At 18.0% G+C, this 16,784-nt stretch overlaps 1 long non-coding RNA gene across 4 annotated transcripts in view; it reads right to left on the reverse strand.

Annotated features, from left to right (window-relative positions):
- Positions 1 to 16,784, reverse strand: part of LOC100577185 — a 171,611-nt gene that overhangs the window by 32,219 nt on the left and 122,608 nt on the right. The window contains exon 1 of one of the 4 annotated variants that reach the window (XR_003304274.1): positions 14,048 to 14,243. The exons of the other annotated variants lie outside the window; for them this stretch is intronic. This is a non-coding gene — a long non-coding RNA (uncharacterized LOC100577185). Of the gene's footprint in view, positions 1 to 14,047; positions 14,244 to 16,784 lie in introns of those variants that run through there. 4 annotated transcript variants of the gene reach the window in all.

Genomic DNA, 16,784 nt, shown 5'->3' on the forward strand with positions numbered 1-16,784 from the left:
TTTAAATTTTATTTTATAGGTTATCTAAAACTCTGCAAAATCAAAAAAATATCAATGAAGAAGAAAAAAAGAATGACATAAAAAAACATTAGTTCAATCAATCATTATGTTAATTCCTGTATTTCCTTAAGTTTAATCCTCATTGAAAGATATTAAATAATACACTCAATTATTAGAATAGATTACCAAAAAACTTTTTATCTAATTCCACTAATAATGTTCCGTCTCCTGTTATGTAAAAATTTCGAACAATCTCTGATGTAATTAACATGATGTAATTAATCAATTAACATGCACCAAAAAAATGTAAACTAATAATAAATTTAATGGTTTTACCTGGTCTATCATTTGTTAAAATTTCAATATTTAAACTTCAACTATTAATATTTATATAATATTATAACTAAGGCATCATTATGGCTAATATAAAAATTTTAAAAAATTTAATATTTTGCATTAATATTAATTCTATTCTATAATAGAATTTTTCAATTATTCAATTAACATAATATAATATTTAATTGACCGAACGCTAAACACAGACAAAAAATTATTATTAAATCTAAACAATTATTATATTAAAAAGAACATTTAATATGAGTATATTGTTTATTCATCGTCAAACATCATTTAATAATAATTATAGAAAAAGACAACAAAATTTTCATTATTCTATACAACTACAAAAATCCAATACAATTGAATGAAGTATTTGACTAATTATATCTAAAAAAATATTACTATTTATTACTGTTACTTTTTAGCAGATCTAAAGTTCAAAAAAATCAAATTCAGAACATAACATTAAAAAAATGCATACAGAAAAAAAACTCTTAAAAAAATTATCAATAATACAATAATCAAATTTTCTAATATTTATTTTCTGATTAACAATATTCGACTTTTCCTAATCATGTAATTATAAAATTATAAAATTTTAAAATTTTATTGAATTAAAAATAATGACAAAGAAGGATTTTGTTAAAAAGTATAAAATTTGCACAGAGAAAAAGAAAAAGCAAAATACGAAATCGAATTATTATCATTTTTTGAAAAAAATGAAAATAAGAAATTAATATTTAGAAATAATACATTGCTACAGAAAAGCGGAACGAAATATTACATATTTCCACGAAATGTGGATAAATAATTTATTTTAATAAATGTTGGCAGAATGAAAATAAATGTGCTATAAAATTTAAATTCTATTTCTCATCGACTAATAATTACAGTTAAAAAAACTGGTTTTGTATCACATATTATCTAAATTTTTAAAACAGTTATAATTATCGTGGGTAAAATACTAAATTTCAAGAAATGAATGCAAGAAATTTTTTTAGAATAATATTCCAAATACAATAATAATAATAATAATAATAGATAATGCTCTTATTAATCTAACTGGAAAAATAAATATGCAAAGAAAAAAATATGATAGATTGACTATTAGGAAAAGAAATTATACATTTTGAAGATAATATATAATATATAAAAAATAATGGACGAATTATTATTAAATAGAAATAATAAAACAAAAACAAATTCATACAATTCAGAAAATATGAAAATTATATTTATCTTAATTTCAATATGACTTATGCTTATATAAATTATAATTGAACAAAATTTATTTAGATATAATTGAATTTAAAAAAAATTAGACTATTTTTTATAAAAAATAAATATGTGATGATATCTTCTCATATATTTTATTTATATGACTAGATACTATAATTCTTTTGCATTAATCCATTTATTAAAGCAAAGATTATTGTAAAAAGAATCATATTAGTACATTACAACTAAAGAGAGAAAGAATTTTAAAATTTTAAAAAATGATTGCCAAAAAATATCTTTAACAAAAAAAATATATTTATGTTTAAGATTCAAAATAATCACTTCACTATATCAAATGTAATAATAATGTATAAACAAAATAAACTTCATAACAAATAAAAAGTATATATAAAAGAAAAAAGAAATAAAAATTATCTAAATTGTTATTTCTAAAAATTTAAAACTATACTTAATACTCTTAAAAATCAATTAACAAATCAATTTTCTCAATAGAGAGCAAATTAGATAATTTAAATGTATAAAATTTCTATTTCGTTCTTTTAATTTCTTAAAAAAAAAAAAAAAATTCAAAAAAAAGATCGCATACATTACACAAAATGACAGTATGTAGATTATACATTCAGTTACAACTTGCATCAAATGTAATATTTTTATAACCAGAAAGATCTGGATCAACTTTAACATTACCAAATTCTATTGTGTTAACTGTAAAAATTTCGATCAGTCTGCATTGTACAGAGATTTTGCAGTCTCATTGAAATTATATTATAACAATAAAATACAAAAAAAAAATAACATTCGTGATCTTCAAGTAAAAAAAAAAAAAAAAAAAAATTGCAAACTATTACAAATTCTAACTATCTCTTTAGATCTGTTTTCAAATTCATTAATCTTTTTTAACTCTCAACTTTTCGAATTCTCCATAATATAATTCCACTCACAAATTGCTTAGTCTTTTCTTTAAAAATTTAATATTATCTTTAACATCTTAATCAATAAATTAAAATCGTGGCTAAAGTCATTCAAAAAATTTAAATTATATTGGTTACATAAATAAAATAAGTCTCAGCTTCAATTCATTTTTTCTCACAAAAATTCATTACATTATCATATTAAAAAAAACTCATTTTAAATATTTTTATTTCGTAAATAAAGTTCATCAAACTCGAGGTATCATCATACTCGATTACCTAAAGATATATAATTATTTATACTCTTAGTCGAAATCATGTTAAATCACAAACATATTGTACAAAAATCTATATATTCATAAGAAATCAAACTTTTCATCATCATAGTTTATATCGCTCACAATTATAAAAGCCAATTCACCTATTAATTAAAGCAATATTCAATCAATTCAAGATTAATAAAGATTTAAGATAAAACAAAATTAAATCAAAGATTTATCTTTTTTTTTCTAATTGATATGAACGCAAAAAATCACAAATCTTATAAACAATAAAATATTACTACGTCTAAATCTAATATTGCCACATAGGAAAATCAACTCTAATAAATCTCATTGAATAAAAAATTAATTCATTTGATTAGAAAATATTACAAAATAAATTTTCCAACAAAATAATTTGCATCTTCAATGACAAATAAACAATAATTCAATAATCAAGTATTTCAAAATCATTTATTTCGTTAAACAGAAATTTATATAAATTCATCAATAAAAAAATCAAAATAATCCTCAACATAACTCTCAAAAGCATCTCAATTTATATTTACAACAACATAATCATCTTTAACAATTGCCTAAACAAGACTTTTCTATCTGGAAAACAGCCAAAATAATAATCATAAAAAGAAAAGGCAAAACAAAAAAATTCTTTGATTATAGATTAATCAGCTCTTAATTAAGTAAAATATTTGAGAAATCATTAATCAAATAATAATCGTAAAAAGGAAAGACAAAATAAAAAAATTCTTTGATTATAGATCAATCAGCTCTTAATCAAACAAAATATTCGAGAAATCATTAAGATATACATAATCATTTTTTGCAATACACAAACAATATTCCAAATTCACATTTCGGATTTAGATCACACTATATTCTTATTTCTTCCCACGCTAATTATTCAAATCCAAGATCTATATACAAAAATACACAATTATTTACATTTTTGAAAATTCCAAATAAATCATAAAAATTATTTTTTTTCGCCCAAATTTTAATAAAATTTTTAATTCAAATTAAAATATAATTATTCTAAAAAATTTTACTTTCTTCTATGAATTTTCTACAAATTATTACTCTTAATAAAAACGTAATTTTCTATCTAAATATACATTTAGATTACAAATTAAATTTTATCAGTTAAAACTATATATCTATAAGAAAAGATATCTAATGTATAGAGATATAACACATCAAAATCTAACTAAAAAAAGAATCAATAATCAAAAATTTTATGAATGCCAATATATTCAGCCTCGATTCATCTTAAAATTAATTACAAATGATTGGACAAAAATAAAATACATAAAAAAAAAAGAAAAATAATATTTATAGTACATTTATAGTTCAAATCTATATATTCCAATGTATCAAGGTGCTAATTATCATACATATAAAAAAATCAAACTATCAAACATATCAAACTATCTTATATTATGTAATAAACATATAATAAATTCTTATTTAATATTTTATTATATATTGAATATCATTTATATCAAGAATCGAAGTGTAAAATACCAGTATTATAATCATGAAACTTCGAGAAAAGAATTTACTTAACAATGATGTTTTCTTGGCAGATATATTCTTTGATATATAATTTTTAATATAATTTTAAATTAACAGAAAATTGTATAGCTAACAATGTTTTTTCAGTAATAGGCTTTTGACTTTCAATATGTAGTGCAATATAATGTTGAATCAAGATTAAAAAAAAAATTACGAACTACGAATTACGAACTAAAAATAATCTTATATATATACTTGGAAAAACAAAAATGCCTTAAAATATAGAAATGCTATTTAATGTCTACATACCAAATAATTCAATTGTAATTGAAGATGAAATTGAAAAAATACTAAAAAAATTAGAATGTAAAAGACATATAATAATTATGATGAGTATTATGAATCACAAATATTATAAATATATTGAAAATATTTAATGAGTATCCAAAGAGAATATTTCACAATATATAAATAATAATAAACAAAAATAAATAATATATCAAAATTATATTCATTAATTGAAACTGTTTTAACAATGTTATCAATTCAAATTAATATCAAAAGATTATTTTTTGCTAAAATATGTATTATTACCATTACGGTATATAATTTATATGATAAATATAATATATGACAATATACTTCAAAATAATAAAAAATTCAAATTAATAAATCTTAAATATACTTTATTGAGAAAGAAAAACATATCTTAATCTTAACTAATTATGTCTACAATAAAATTATTCAAACATCAATTTTAAATCAGTAAATGTAATATCGATATCAAAATTATAATATAGTATAATTGGATGATTTAAATTCATCCAATCGAATATTTTCGAAGCTTATTGATACTAAAAAATGTTTCAGACAAAAGTTAAATAATTTTAAAGAGCAAATATTGTCTTTCATTTTTTTTTAATTTTCAAATAGAATATATTTTTTAATGCAATCGGTGCATCATTACATAAAAATAATGAATTACTTATGAAGTATTAAAAATCATTAAAAATCACGAAAAATCATTAATTTAAAAAATATTTTCAATTTTATTATTTGAATAATAGCATGAATATTATATTCAATATTATTTTTCTAAAATAAATCGTTCAAAACTATGTTTTGAATATAGCGATTTTTAAATGATCTTTCAATTCTTTATAATATTTTCACGGAAATTTGTTGATACTAGTATAAAATCTTTTGGAAAATTTTAGATCATTTACTATTATATATCTTAATATACACTGAAAATAATAATAAAAATATTCAAACAATGATAAATAATAGAAAGTAATTCACCATATAGAAATTATACAATGAATTGTATAATATATATGATTTTGTATTTATATAATTATATATAAATTTATTAAATATATATAAACTTAAATAAAAATTCAACAATAAATAAACAAATCATATAACATTTTTTAGAATTAAATATATATAATATAACAAAAATATTCGAACACGTGTAATATTACAGTAATATTATAAATATTTCGTTCTAATATCTTATTATCTTTAGTTTTAATAATTTCTCTGAAATGATTTTTTATATTGTTTTTTTTTTATTTTTGTTATAATATTCGAAAATATTTTGCTTTAAGGAATCTTTTATTATATTATTCTTTTTGAGTCTTCTATCGATTTCTTTTTATAGATGTTCAATGGGCAGACTCGGTAATAAATAAAAAAAATTATATAATTTATGATGATAGCCACTGCTGCATTTTGGTTTATATTATTATGGCCTTATGTTAGCTATTTTGATTTTGTTAAAAAAATGTTTTGATACATCTAATTTTCTACACTATTTTAAAAAATTTTTTTAAAGTATTTAAATATTTCTTCTTTATTATTTCGTTAATAAAGATAGAATTAGCGGACATCTTATGCATCTTTATGTCATTACCGAGCCAACATGTTTTATAGCACATTTTAAATTTTTTAAACTTTTGTGTTTATTTTTTTTTAAATTTTGTGATCATCGAATTTAAATAAATTAAATTTATTTTCATTTAGAAAAATAATTTTATTCTAAAAATTCATATTTTGTATTTCTTTGTAAATTTTAATATTTATTCTTATTAATGCATGGAATTTTATCGTAGATATTATTTTTCCATAAAATTCTTCAACATTATGTACCTCTTTATTAAAATCACTAATATCAAATTTGAAGTAAATAGAAATGATCTTTTCTTATCTTCTGAAAAAGCGATTTTCCGCTGTTTTAATTTTCTTGAACGAATAGATCGTAATTTGTTTGCAATGTTTCCATCAATATTATACTTTTTTATTACATAATGTCAATTTATAAAATTTTCATTATATATTTTCCTTTTTTTGTAATTTAACAATTAACTTTCCGTTTGCATGATTCCTTATCACTTATAATTTTTAATTAGAAATAAATGTTAAATTTTTAGGTTAATTAGTTTGCAAATACTATTAGATATAGATACTAGATAGATACTATTTGTTTATAGTTACACATACACAAATTTTTAATGGGATTTATATCTGGAGTCTGCAATGGATACTTAACATGCATACTTAACATATGGGCTATATTGTATACGATCCATTCTTTTACGATCCACAACTATATATTTAGGATCGTAATCTTAAGTAGAAGATCTTCCAATAATCCCAGTTTGGACATTATCTTTGAGATTGTTCTTTAAAATATGTAGATATTTGTATTTATCAAGTATTCCGTCAATGAATACTCAATTTCCCATATCACTATTTGCTATGCAGCTCCACACTATGATTGAACTATTGTGTTTTATTGTTGGGCGTACATTTTGGATGTCCAATTTCGTATTTGGTCTTCTCCATATGTAATTTTTCCGAGTTAAAATTATTAAATTTAGATTTATCAGAAAATATCATTTTTTCCCAAAAACTCTTATGTTTGTTACAAATTTTTGCAAAAATCAATCTCTTCTTTTGATTTTGGTTATTAATGTATGGCTTTCTTCTTAATATTTTATCATGAAAATTATTATTTCGTCGGGATAATTGAAGATGAATGTCTCTGTCAAACATTTCTAATACTATACTTGAAAATGTATGTATAGATATAGTAGAATTTTTTTTATTTCACCAATAATAATTTTTTTCTCTCTTTCAATTAATTTTTTTGATCATCCTAAACGAGTTTTATTCAAAATTGTTTCTCTAGTTTTTGATTTTTTTATGATATAATGTAACATAGATTTACTTCTGTTTATTTTTGTTATCTTATTATATTATATTTCCCATCCTTATATAGCCGAAGGATAATTTCTCGTTCACATTTTTGTGTTTCAGACTTTTTCGAATTCATTTTGAATATTATATATGCAATATACATATATAATATGCATACTTTTATGTTACTGTTAATGGAATAATAGCTTGACAACTGAACGTAAAAATATTTTTAATTAGTATCAGTGTTTATATTTCTGGCTAAAATATATATAAACAACGTATATTAACGACATATTAGCATTCGAATACTTTTATAACTTATTAATAGTGCGTATTTATAATAAATGTATTATAACTATTATATAAATTGGTAAATCATTTTCAAATTTTACTGATATAATTTTGAGATTTCTCTCCTACAAGTTTTTTTGACATATATATTTTATTCATCAAGAATTGTAAATATAAGCATTTGAATACTTTCGTTACCCACTGTACATAAACTTTTAAGTTAAGCACATATTTATGAATTTCAAACACCGTTAGAATATTTTTACTACATATTATATGTAATTAACTTAATTCTATAATATTATTATATTCCCAGATAAATAATATTATAATATTAATATTATAAGAATAATAACATAGTTCTAAAAAATATATTATAATTTATATTTATATTTTATAATTTGTATAATTGGATTTTTATTTGAGTCTATATATATTTAATGATTACTGATGATTAATGATTTAATATTTAATCTATTATAATTTTTATCTAAATTATTTTCTTTTGTTCAAATTTTTTCTTTCGTTATCTATATTTTGTATGCATGCATGCATGTGTATATATATATATATATATATATATATATATATATATATACAGATATTCATAGATATATATAAAATATTTCACCAAAAATATTATAACCGATATCATCGAACATATTAATGATATCATATACCTTTGATATAATGATATCAAAGAATTTTTTTTTTTTAATTGTGAATATGAATCTTTCAGAATATGTAATAAGAAAAAAATAGTTTTTCTGCATAAAATTAAAATTAAATAAATATACAATAATACAAAAATAAGTACGAAAATAATATAAAATAGTATAATACAAGATATAAATAAAGAAAACAAAGAACAAACAAAAAAACAAATTGTAATGGCAATATATTTTATGAATTCTTACTCATAATCAACCGATAGCTATGATTGCTTATGTACATTAACTTATGCTATGGTCTTTCTTATGTACATTAACATATATAACATATAACTATTTTGTTTACAGTTGACTCGATTTGTTAAACATATTATAGACTTTTAGAAATAAAGAAACATTAAGCAAGAGAAAATAGAAGAAAGATCTTCTTTAAGATCATCATAGTATCTATAAACAATAATTTTCTCATAGTAACTTTCTTGTTAATTTCGAAAGATTTATATATTATTATTTATAATAATTAACAATTATTTTTAATTTCATATTTGTTTTAATTTTTGTTTCAAAATTTATATTTTTATATTTATATTTTCATATTTTTATACTTTAGTCTATTTATTTTATTTTTAATCCTATTTAATTTAAAATTACATTTAATATTAGTATTTAATACTAAACTTCAGTTTAATATTATTTCTATTAAATTAAATTTATTAGACAATACAGTATGTCATAGAAAAGAACAGACAAGACAACATGAAATATAATTCAAATAATCAAACAAATGTGAGGAAAAAACTAGAATTGGTATGCTTTTTCATCTTTTATTGTAAATAATCAGAATTTTGATTATATTCATCTATTTTTCTAAATCATAAACATAATTTACAAAAGTTCAGATTCTGATGAAGATATGCTATAATCCTTGAAAATGAAATGATCTTGATGTATTGAAAAAAATTTTCATTGTTAATAAATAATAAAAAATATTATTCATGGATTTTATATAGAAAAAAAAATTATATTCAGTGGATCAAGTTTATTGATAGCAATTCGAGAAAAAATATTATTTCCATAAAAATGATCCAAATTGTATATTTTATTATATAATATGGATTTTTAATGGAACAGGTATAAAAACAGATAAAAAAATTTTTATTAAAAAAAAAACGACATGGCGAGAAAGATATTTAAAAACATTATAATATAGAAGAGAAGGGAGAAACATAATATATCATGATATAAAAACGTAAACATAAAACATAATACAAAGTGAAGAAATTTGCATATTACAAAATAAAAGATCTTTGCCGTAAATTATTCAAATGGAAAGAATTTATAGAAAATATAAATTTGATTTTCAAAATTGAAAATACAAACGAAGATTATCATGGCCAAATGGATTCTACAAATTTTGAAAAATAGGCAAGAAAGCAATTAAAATTGAATATTCCCGAATAAATGATTATAACCACGGATAACACTCTATATCATATAATTCAAATTAAAAGTTCTTAAAAAATTATATGAAAAAATTCTGTGTATCTTGATCTTGCTCCTTTTTTAATGATCTCATTATAGATCTCTTCATCAGATAAATTTAGATATTCAGTGTATCCAATAATATTAAATGTTCTGTTTTATTGACATCTGTTATTCTAATTGTTATTTTTAATTTTTTATTTGTTGAGATATGATTATTTCGTTGTATATCAACGAATTTCGTTTAATCTTTATTTTTATAGTTTATCTATCACAATTGTCACAAAATATTGCAAATTTTTCTGTAACCTAAGATAAAATATCTTAGCAATTATTTTCCAGAATAATTCTAAAAAGATTGAATTCGAAAAAAATTCATCAAAATTTCTTAAAAAGTTTGCAAAAGTTCTCAAAAAGTTTCATAATTTTCGATTAATATTAATTGATTTCAAATGAATTCCTCAAAGATTATTTTTAAAAAATTTTATATAAATGTATTTTAAAAAAAAAATTGTTTTAATAAATAAATTATTAAACAAGAAAAAAATTTTTAACAAAGAAAAAATTCACAAATATCTTTCTAAAAATTTTTAAAGACTATACAATCATGCAATATAATTTTATGTATTCACTTTTTATCATTTTGTCTCTCACTTATTTTAAATAATATTATTTTTGTTTTTCTCTTTATTGTTTTCCTATCCTCAGCAAGATTATCGATTTTATTCGAATAATGATAATTTTTACTCGACAACGGTAATCATATTTACAATAATAACAATATTAAAAATATTTTTTTAATATTTAAAAAAAACGTCCAAACATATCCATTCAAATATTAGAATAATACAATTTTTTATTTATACAAAATATTCAAAATAGGTCTTTTGTATATTAAATATTCTTTTTTTACATTTGCATTATTCTAAACTTGCTATTACATAAAATCAAACAATTATACAATATAGTATAAATAAAATCAACAATTATATAAAATGAAATCTCTTTCAACAAGATTGTTTCCCTGAATATATTCAACACAATACAATATTCATCAAACAAAAAAAAATTAATCTTAAAAAATACATAATCTATATAACTTTTACTTCTTTTTCATGAAATAAAACAAATAAAAGAAAACATAATATATAGAAATTATAAATTACTGCTGGAATATTATAGCAAAACAAATAAATATAAATATAATTATGCTGAAAAAGCTAAATTATTAAATTAATATTTAAATTAATAAAAATATGATAATCTAACTAGAAAAAAAAAATTATTATTGAAAATATAAAAATTTACTCAATAAATGTCTACTCATTAATTTCAAATGTAAACAGAATATTGTTAAATAAATTCTTGAATGATTATAATATTGATTATAATGATATTATTCTTATTAATAAAAACAAACTAGACCAAAAACATAAATTTCTTCAAAAATTATTTGCTCATAAAAACTTACAGAGTTCTATTAAATTTAATGAATAAAAAGAATTTTAAATTTCTCAAAAAATTCAAATAGATAATATAATATAAAAATGCATTGAAAACCATTATTAAATAAAACATTATTCAATATTATTCAATATTATTTAGCAAACAAGAATTTCACTTCATAACAGTTTTTTCATATGGGAAAATAGCAGGAAAATAAGATAAATTAAATTTTTATATAAAATTATATGATTTGTATCATATTTTCAAAAACTTAAATTCAAAAACTAAAACAACTCAATTTTTATATATTAGTAGGAAATATAAATATACATTATATATAATATTCCAAGTATGTCAAGTATGCCAATTCCAAGTATTCCAAATTAAAGAAACTTATATGTAAACATTAGAAATAGCTTTCTTAATAATCCTTGATTCAAAAAATAATTTTGGCTCACAAATAATATTAAAGGAATAAATCATGCTATGTCAAGATTAAAAATTACAAACATATTACAAACCTCATAGAAAAACATATAACATTAAAAAAAATTATGTAAGAATAAAAACTATACTTTTGTTGTTATTACTACTATTAATCACTTCTATAAATAAAATAGAATAATAAAATGCTAATTTTTTAAGTACAATTATAAATTGATTTTAAAGATAAAAATGAAAATTTTTAAAAGAATTTTTTAAAAATCTATTAACATTAGTAAAACAAAATTCAAATTTATCTATCAGATTATCAAAATCTACAAACATTAATTCAGAAATAAAACAATCATAGCAAACCTAACAATATTAAATATTAAAAATCTTATTATAAAATCAAATTTAAATACAAACAATCTGAAAATAAAAATAAAAATAAAATAATAATAAAAATAACAATAATTATGTTAATAGCAAATTATGTTCAAATTTTTAATAAAAGAAAATATTATCTACAATAATACAATTTGCTCTATAAAAATACTTGCTCTATAAAAATAATCCAATTAGAAAATCAGGTTTGATTCATATACTATATCATTTCATAAATTTTCATAATATGTACAAAACATTAAAAAAAAAAAATGAAAAATAAAAAACAGTAAACTTCCAATAAGATACCAACATAAATTCAAAAAACTACGTATGATATATAATAATATATAATATATACATATTGTAGAAATATATATACAAATTATATATATTTCTACACCACATAATATACAATATATATGCAAATTATATATATTTTTATACTATAACCTTCAATAATAATTTGCAATATATTTAATATATCTTGCAAATATATTAAAAATTGTCATATAACCTCAAATAGGCCTAAGTCTAAAAAATAAGTCTATTATTTATATATTCATAAACTTATTCCTCAATAAATATATCTTGCAATTATATATATAAATATATCTTGCAACAATCAAAATACATGAAAAATTTATAAAAGATTCAATGAACTATTATTATATTTCAAACAATATAATCTATGATGCATATATTTAGATTTATATAAAGATACCCAAAATATAAAATTTATTTCTAATATCTGTTGACATAAAAATGCAAGATTATGATAGAATAAATTTTATATATTTAAACATAGTGCGACTATAGGACTTTTCTATAAGTTCATAAAGAAGAATTTTTTCAATCATCTATGTAAAATACATAATAAAAATTCATTATAACGAAAATTAAAAAAAAATTAAAAATTTATAAAAATTTTCCAATAAAAAATGGAAGATTATCTCACTTAATCTTATTTACAATTATAACATATACCTCAGAATATATACTAAATTTATTTGATATGAATAATAAAAACAAATCACTATTAATATATGCAGATGATTTTTACATGTATTACATGATTTTTATATGTATTATTTTATAATACATATAAAATGTAATCCATTAAAATTAAAATTTTCAAGAATTATATTAAAAAATTAAAAATCTTATATTATATATGAAAATTAAAAATAAAAGAAATATAAAACAAATCTATCAAAAAAAAAATCAGACTCTCAACTATCAAAAAAAAAAAAAAAAAAAAAGAAATCCAAGCTTATATATAAAACCAAAACATTTTATATAAAATCTAAAATTAATATAATAATATAATATAATGTAATAATATAATATTAATAAAATAAATATCTAGAATTATTTTAAAATATAATATAAATTGTATCTAGAAGTTTATATATGTAAATAAAAAACCTAAATTAAAAAAAAATTTATTTTAATTAAAATGAATCTACATTAAAAACACGCAAATAAATATTCTTTACTAAGAATCTTAGCATGAAATTGAAAGTACTTATTTAATTTACAAATATTTAATATAATCAATTTTCAATTGTAAGTGTTCTAATATAACACAAACATATGATGCAAAAATACAAAAAAATATTTGGAAAAAAATCCTTAATAATATATTTACAAAAGGTTTAAATTAAACTAAAACTATTATTTTATTTTATAATATATATATATATATATATATATATATATATATATATATATATATATATATATATATATATTAAACTATTAAAATAATTAATATAATTAACATAATTAAACTTATCAAGATTCTTTATATGTTATATATCCATGCACTATTATAATTGAATTTATTGAAACTTACACTCTTATAATTAAATCTAATAAAGTTATAATCTTTTCTTCATTACAAGCTCCCAATTCAGATTCGTTCGAAAGTTCTAACTGTTCTAACAATTCTATCGATCTGTCTATCGATTTGCACTCTACTTCTGACTTATTCAGTGGAGCCAACATAATTTTCGAATTTCAATAAAAACCCTCAACAAAAAGAATTAACACTAAATTTTATGAAAAATAAAAAATAAAAAGAATTATGTGATTCAAACAGAGTTATTATTATCTCTTTTTTTCTAAATACGATAATAAAAATGCATATTTGCCTATTAAATGCAACAAAAAATGATTTTTTATAAAATCATCTTTTATAAAATTTTCAAAATCAAAGAGATTATGTATGTATATTATAATATTATAATATTATATTGTATTATATATATTATATTAATATATATTAATTATATTATATTATATATTATATTATATTATAATATTATATTGTAATTATATATAATTTTATTTAAATTATATTAAAAAAAATAAATTTAAAAATAATTAAAAAATTAAATAATTAAAAATTAGAATTAAAATTGAAAAAGAAATTAATAAAAAAAAAAATTGCAACAGAAATTAGCAAAAGAAAATTAAAAATGAATTGAGAATGAAAAGATATAATTTAACACTTTAATTAATTGTATTATATGATAGTTATATATTTAATTCATTTATTATAATTTATTATAAATAATTTAATAAATAATATTTATTATAAACAAATATATTATAAAGTAATATATATGTTTTATAAATATAAATATAATATTTTTATAAATATTTTTATTTTATTTATAATAAGCTTTGTTTGTTAATTTTAAATTTTTATTTATTATTTTTTATTATTGTTAAAGATTTTATGATATAATCTTTAAAAAATAAAAAATAATAAAAGAAAAATTATTTATTTTAATTTTTTTTTACAAATTAATACTTTAAAAATATTTCAATACTGCTGAAAAAATAATTTATGTTGATAAAGCGAAAAATCTCTAAAATAAATTGGTAGCAGTGTAATATATATCGCGTCGGTGTCAAATATATATGTATGTATATAGAGATACGAATCATTACAAAGAATGTATAATTGAAATGTATTAAAATTCGATATTAGTATTTATTACGATTATAGTTATGAATAATAAATATTAATAAATATTTTTTTTATTTATATTTTTCAACATAATATATTTATTTTATCTTATTATATCCATTATTATATCCTTATAACAGCAGAGTTTTGCTTCATGTTCTATAATACGTAGAGTACATAGAAGAAACCAATTTTAAAAAACATTTAAATAAATGTCCATAAAAAATTGAAGCTTTGGTTCAAAACATCATTTTTTTTAAATTTTAAAATAATATTATTTAATTATTTTATGAATATTTTTATTTTACTTATAATATCCTTATTTATATTTCAAAAATTTTATTTAAAATATAAAAAACAATTATTTATTTTAACTTATTTTAATTTATTTTAAATGTATATTTATCGATAATAATTATATAAAATATAAAAGTTGAAATCTAATGTTGAAATTTATTTTTAAAAATTATATATCTTTAAAATCTATAAATAAAATTTTATTGAAAAATATTTTATCTCGATGCTAAAAAAATAATTTATATTGATATTGATTATATCTTTGAAAAAGTATATGTATATTGTTTTATTTTATTAACTTTCTAGTTGAAGAAAATAAATAAAAAATAAAAACAAATTTTTGTTATCAGATAAATTAAAAATAGGTTAAATATTTAGTGATTAGACAATATTATTGCATTCAAATACTACTTAAAATTATTATATAAAATTATTATTATATATCAAATCTTGCTAATTTTTTATCATAATTATTTAATTTTTTATAAAATAAAGTTTTCATATCAATAAATTTAAATATTATATTTCTTGTTTGCGATATAATTTGGGTTCCATATCGTTTTATTTGGATTCAATTCATAATAATAAAATAAGATTTTGAAAAATTATTATATTTTTTGATTTTATTATCTATTACGAAATATAATCAGTTCTGTATTGCTTTAAAATATTTAATAATTCTGTTTTTAACACATCATTGCAAAGGTTATTTTTAAACTAATTATTATATTTTATTTTTTTATATTATATTTTATTTTATTTTTTTTTAATTTTCTGTTAGAAGCTATTATAAAGTAATATTCATGATTACTATCAGATTCTCTTTGAGTTTATTCAAAATTTCTTTTTAAATCAATAATGTTATCTAAATGTTACCGAAGTTAGTTTTTTATAAAAATTATTACTTTTTTTTTTTTAAAACCGTGTTCAAGAAAATGATTATTACTTTTGGTATATTATATTTTCGCTTGGCAAAAGTGATATATACCTAAAAAATACAATTTTCGAATTATCATTATAAAAACATTGCAAAGACATTCTGATCAATTATGAAATCTTTTATCTTTATAATTTCGATCGATAGAGAGCAGTTATATCGTTTTTTTTTCTGAATATTGCACTGTATTGTGGCTAAAATATATTATTATTAGTTGTGTTCTTTTCCTCAAAGTGAATAAGTGTTTTAATGAAATGAAAAATAATATTTGCGTTGTTATTTTGTTTATATTTAACATGCAACTATTATTTGTATCAATGTAAATATGAATTGTTAATATTTCAAATTATATTTTATTATAATTTTAATTATTTTAACAAA

The sequence above is a fragment of the Apis mellifera genome, linkage group LG3 (genome assembly GCF_003254395.2).
Source record: "Apis mellifera strain DH4 linkage group LG3, Amel_HAv3.1, whole genome shotgun sequence".
Classification (NCBI taxonomy): domain Eukaryota; kingdom Metazoa; phylum Arthropoda; class Insecta; order Hymenoptera; family Apidae; genus Apis; species Apis mellifera.